Raw genomic sequence first — 6,021 nt, 5'->3', positions numbered from 1 at the left:
AACGACTCCCGGAAGACCAAGGACAGGAGAGAGCCATTCTGAATGCTGTAGTATGCCACGATGCAGCTATCTTTCAGTTCCTCGCTTTTAAACATGAGAATCTGTTTCTCAGCCAGAAATCCTTCTTGGGCTTGAATTTTGTTCTTCAGATCCCTGATGGTATCGCTTGATTTGATTGCCAACGGCAATGCCCTTTCACCAGAAACCCATAAGAGTTGAAACGTGTAACGCGCGTTCACAGCTTCCGAATATTCAGTGCAAACTGATTGGTTGAATGTTTCAGTGCTAAGTACCATATTTGGAAACCCCTCGCTCTTGTTGTTCCAAATATGGTACTTAGCAAGTTGAATATTCAGAAGCTTGTTTCGCAGCACGCAAGGGGCCGTTACACGTTTCAACCCTTATGGGTTTCTGCTTTCACTTGATGGAAATTTTATATGAATGTCCATGACTAAAACAACAGTCAAAGTAAAATCTTTCTGAATATTGTAGTAACGCAGAGTTCTACCATTTTCGAGCTTCCTCCCGTCACCAATAAGCTCCTGTTCATCAGGGGAGATGCCTACCATGGCCTGAATCTTTATCTTCACGTTCTCGATAAGCTCATCGAGTTCCACTTCTAACGTGAACACCTTTCCATTCAGCAACTTTGCGAAAATTTGCATGCCATCACGGAGTCGCAACATCAAATGCAGTGTGGAGTCGTTCTGAATGTTATAGTCAGCAAGAGTGCGGCCATCTTCCAGTATCTCGCCAGCAAAGATAAGTTTTTGTTGGTCGGGTGGTATCCCTTCTTTGTCCGTAACTTTCGTCTTCACGTTTTCAATAGAATCGCTTGGCTCGACTTCTAGAGGGATAGTTTTACCAGTGTGCATGTTGACAAAGATCTGCATACCACCACAGAGTCGTAACACCAAATGCAGTGTGGATTTCTTCTGAATGTTGTAGTCAGCTAGAGTGCGGCCATCTTCCAGTATCTGGCCAGCAAAGAGAAGTCTTTGTTAGTCGGGTGGTATCCCTTCTTTATCCCAAACTTTCGTCTTCACGTTTTCAATAGACTCGCTTCGCTCGACTTCTAGAGTGATAGTTTTACCAGTGAGCATGTTGACAAAGATCTGCATACCACCACGGAGTCGTAACATCAAATGAAGTGTGGATTCCTTCTGAATGTTGTAGTCAGCTAGAGTGCGGCCATCTTCCAGTTCCTGGCGACCAAAGAGAAGTCTTTGTTGGTCGGGTAGTATCCCTTCTTTGTCCGTAACTTTCGTCTTCATGTTTTCAATAGAATCGCTTGGCTCGACTTCTAGAGTGATAGTTTTACCAGTGCGCATTTTGACAAAGATCTGCATACCACCACGGAGTCGTAACATCAAATGCAGTGTGGAGTCGTTCTGAATGTTATAGTCAGCAAGAGTGCGGCCATCTTCCAGTTCCTCGCGACCAAAGAGAAGTCTTTGTTGGTCGGGTGGTATCCCTTCTTTGTCCGTAACTTTCGTCTTCATGTTTTCAATAGAATCGCTTGGCTCGACTTCTAGAGTGATAGTTTTACCAGTGCGCATTTTGACAAAGATCTGCATACCACCACGGAGTCGTAACACCAAATGAAGTGTGGATTCCTTCTGAATGTTGTAGTCAGCAAGAGTGCGGCCATCTTCCAGTTCCTCGCGACCAAAGAGAAGTCTTTGTTGGTCGGGTGGTATCCCTTCTTTGTCCGTAACTTTCGTCTTCATGTTTTAAATAGAATCGCTTGGCTCGACTTCTAGAGTGATAGTTTTACCAGTGTGCATTTTGACAAAGATCTGCATACCACCACGGAGTCGTAACATCAAATGCAGTGTGGAGTCGTTCTGAATGTTATAGTCAGCAAGAGTGCGGCCATCTTCCAGTATATCGCCAGCAAAGATAAGTTTTTGTTGGTCGGGTGGTATCCCTTCTTTGTCCGTAACTTTCGTCTTCACGTTTTCAACAGAATCGCTTGGCTCGACTTCTAGAGGGATAGTTTTACCAGTGTGCATGTTGACAAAGATCTGCATACCACCACGGAGTCGTAACATCAAATGAAGTGTGGATTCCTTCTGAATGTTGTAGTCAGCTAGAGTGCGGCCATCTTCCAGTTCCTCGCGACCAAAGAGAAGTCTTTGTTGGTCGGGTAGTATCCCTTCTTTGTCCGTAACGTTCGTCTTCATGTTTTCAATAGAATCGCTTGGCTCGACTTCTAGAGTGATAGTTTTACCAGTGCGCATTTTGACAAAGATCTGCATACCACCACGGAGTCGTAACACCAAATGAAGTGTGGATTCCTTCTGAATGTTGTAGTCAGCAAGAGTGCGGCCATCTTCCAGTTCCTCGCGACCAAAGAGAAGTCTTTGTTGGTCGGGTGGTATCCCTTCTTTGTCCGTAACTTTCGTCTTCATGTTTTAAATAGAATCGCTTGGCTCGACTTCTAGAGTGATAGTTTTACCAGTGTGCATTTTGACAAAGATCTGCATACCACCACGGAGACGTAACATCAAATGAAGTGTGGATCCCTTCTGAATGTTGTAGTCAGCTAGAGTGCGGCCATCTTCCAGTTCCTCGCGACCAAAGAGAAGTCTTTGTTGGTCGGATGGTATCCCTTCTTTTTGCCAAACTTTCGTCTTCACGTTTTCAACAGACTCGCTTCGCTTGACTTCTAGAGTGATAGTTTTACCAGTGAGCGTTTTGACAAAGATCTGGATACCACTACGGAATCGTAACATCAAATGAAGTGTGGATTCCTTCTGAATGTTGTAGTGAGCTACAGTGAGGCTATCTTCCAGTTCCTTGCCAGCAAAGAGAAGTCTTTGTTGGTAGGGTGGTATCCCTTCTTTGTCCGTAACTTTCGTCTTCACGTTTTCAATAGAATCGCTTGGCTCGACTTCTAGAGGGATAGTTTTACCAGTGTGCATGTTGACAAAGATCTGCATACCACCACAGAGTCGTAACACCAAATGCAGTGTGGATTTCTTCTGAATGTTGTAGTCAGCTAGAGTGCGGCCATCTTCCAGTATCTGGCCAGCAAAGAGAAGTCTTTGTTAGTCGGGTGGTATCCCTTCTTTGTCCCAAACTTTCGTCTTCACGTTTTCAATAGACTCGCTTCGCTCGACTTCTAGAGTGATAGTTTTACCAGTGAGCATGTTGACAAAGATCTGCATACCACCACGGAGTCGTAACATCAAATGAAGTGTGGATTCCTTCTGAATGTTGTAGTCAGCTAGAGTGCGGCCATCTTCCAGTTCCTGGCGACCAAAGAGAAGTCTTTGTTGGTCGGGTAGTATCCCTTCTTTGTCCGTAACTTTCGTCTTCATGTTTTCAATAGAATCGCTTGGCTCGACTTCTAGAGTGATAGTTTTACCAGTGCGCATTTTGACAAAGATCTGCATACCACCACGGAGTCGTAACATCAAATGCAGTGTGGAGTCGTTCTGAATGTTATAGTCAGCAAGAGTGCGGCCATCTTCCAGTTCCTCGCGACCAAAGAGAAGTCTTTGTTGGTCGGGTGGTATCCCTTCTTTGTCCGTAACTTTCGTCTTCATGTTTTCAATAGAATCGCTTGGCTCGACTTCTAGAGTGATAGTTTTACCAGTGCGCATTTTGACAAAGATCTGCATACCACCACGGAGTCGTAACACCAAATGAAGTGTGGATTCCTTCTGAATGTTGTAGTCAGCAAGAGTGCGGCCATCTTCCAGTTCCTCGCGACCAAAGAGAAGTCTTTGTTGGTCGGGTGGTATCCCTTCTTTGTCCGTAACTTTCGTCTTCATGTTTTAAATAGAATCGCTTGGCTCGACTTCTAGAGTGATAGTTTTACCAGTGTGCATTTTGACAAAGATCTGCATACCACCACGGAGTCGTAACATCAAATGCAGTGTGGAGTCGTTCTGAATGTTATAGTCAGCAAGAGTGCGGCCATCTTCCAGTATATCGCCAGCAAAGATAAGTTTTTGTTGGTCGGGTGGTATCCCTTCTTTGTCCGTAACTTTCGTCTTCACGTTTTCAACAGAATCGCTTGGCTCGACTTCTAGAGGGATAGTTTTACCAGTGTGCATGTTGACAAAGATCTGCATACCACCACGGAGTCGTAACATCAAATGAAGTGTGGATTCCTTCTGAATGTTGTAGTCAGCTAGAGTGCGGCCATCTTCCAGTTCCTCGCGACCAAAGAGAAGTCTTTGTTGGTCGGGTAGTATCCCTTCTTTGTCCGTAACGTTCGTCTTCATGTTTTCAATAGAATCGCTTGGCTCGACTTCTAGAGTGATAGTTTTACCAGTGCGCATTTTGACAAAGATCTGCATACCACCACGGAGTCGTAACACCAAATGAAGTGTGGATTCCTTCTGAATGTTGTAGTCAGCAAGAGTGCGGCCATCTTCCAGTTCCTCGCGACCAAAGAGAAGTCTTTGTTGGTCGGGTGGTATCCCTTCTTTGTCCGTAACTTTCGTCTTCATGTTTTAAATAGAATCGCTTGGCTCGACTTCTAGAGTGATAGTTTTACCAGTGTGCATTTTGACAAAGATCTGCATACCACCACGGAGACGTAACATCAAATGAAGTGTGGATCCCTTCTGAATGTTGTAGTCAGCTAGAGTGCGGCCATCTTCCAGTTCCTCGCGACCAAAGAGAAGTCTTTGTTGGTCGGATGGTATCCCTTCTTTTTGCCAAACTTTCGTCTTCACGTTTTCAACAGACTCGCTTCGCTTGACTTCTAGAGTGATAGTTTTACCAGTGAGCGTTTTGACAAAGATCTGGATACCACTACGGAATCGTAACATCAAATGAAGTGTGGATTCCTTCTGAATGTTGTAGTGAGCTACAGTGAGGCTATCTTCCAGTTCCTTGCCAGCAAAGAGAAGTCTTTGTTGGTAGGGTGGTATCCCTTCTTTGTCCGTAACTTTCGTCTTCACGTTTTCAATAGACTCGCTTCGCTCGACTTCTAGGGGGATAGTTTTACCAGTGAGCGTTTTGACAAAGATCTGCATATCACCACGGAGTCGTAACACCAAATGCAGTGTGGATTCCTTCAGAATGTTGTAGTCAGCTAGAGTGCAGTCATCTTTCAGTTGCTCACCAGCAAACATGAGTCCCTGCTGATCTGGTGGTATCCCGTTTTTCTCAAATATTTTCGTCTTAACTTTCTCAACAGAATCACTTGATCCGACTTCTAAAGTGATGATTCCACCAGGAGTGTTGACAAAGATTTGCATTTCCTCTGGAAGACCTAAGGGTCGACTGGGCTTCGTGGGAATATTTCCCTGACTCTGGGTATAATCCGCTTCTGACAGTTGTTTTGTTTTGTCACCCTCCCAGACAGGCGAATAATCGGCCAACCCAGGAACCCAGTCAACATCCTTTTCTTGTCCTGATAGATCAATTGCATTGGATACCTCAAGATTACTTTCCACAGTTGTTGCCGACATATTCATCACTTTAATCTCCTCTGAGAGATTGCCTTGCTCATCTATTAATTGTGTGCCGCTCTGAGATCCCTCAAGTCGACGTCCTGAAACAATACAGATTCACTTTCAGTGACAAAATCATCAGTATAGCAAACTTGAACCTAAAATAGGGTGCCGGTGCAACGACGACGGCAGCAACGAGACCGCCCCAAAACAATACGTTGAAAAACCCTTTAACAAGTTGTATAGAAACTGGAATCAAAGCTGACAATAACCAAGGATTAATTCAATTGTGTTTTAAACAACTGGACTGTGACCGAATTTTCCATTCTTTATCTTTGTAGTTAGACTTAGTTTGTTCCGTTTTTTTGTCTTAGTATTTTGTTACCTTTTTGGTGTTAATGATGTAGTGTTTATCGTCGTCGCAGTATCACGTATTGTAAGTTATGATTGTAAGCTGATTGTCCCTTAAGTGTTGATTTGGTATGATGTTGTAAATATGGTACCGTGTTAACAATACGTATGTAACGAAGGTATCTGTTAATTATAGAAGTTAGAGCAGGGGTGGCGCAGTGGTGAGAGCACTCGCTTTCCATCAATGTGTCCC

The 6,021-nt window shown here is 44.1% G+C and overlaps 1 pseudogene; it reads right to left on the bottom strand.

Annotated features, from left to right (window-relative positions):
- Positions 1 to 401: 401 nt before the first annotated feature.
- On the bottom strand, positions 402 to 5,242 carry LOC137968269 (polyubiquitin-A-like; annotated as a pseudogene).
- Positions 5,243 to 6,021: the final 779 nt, after the last annotated feature.

This window comes from Montipora foliosa, chromosome 8 (assembly GCF_036669935.1).
Source record: "Montipora foliosa isolate CH-2021 chromosome 8, ASM3666993v2, whole genome shotgun sequence".
NCBI classification, from domain to species: domain Eukaryota; kingdom Metazoa; phylum Cnidaria; class Anthozoa; order Scleractinia; family Acroporidae; genus Montipora; species Montipora foliosa.
The sequence above is the reverse complement of the archived record's forward strand: the minus strand, read 5'-3'. Positions and strand labels throughout refer to the sequence as shown.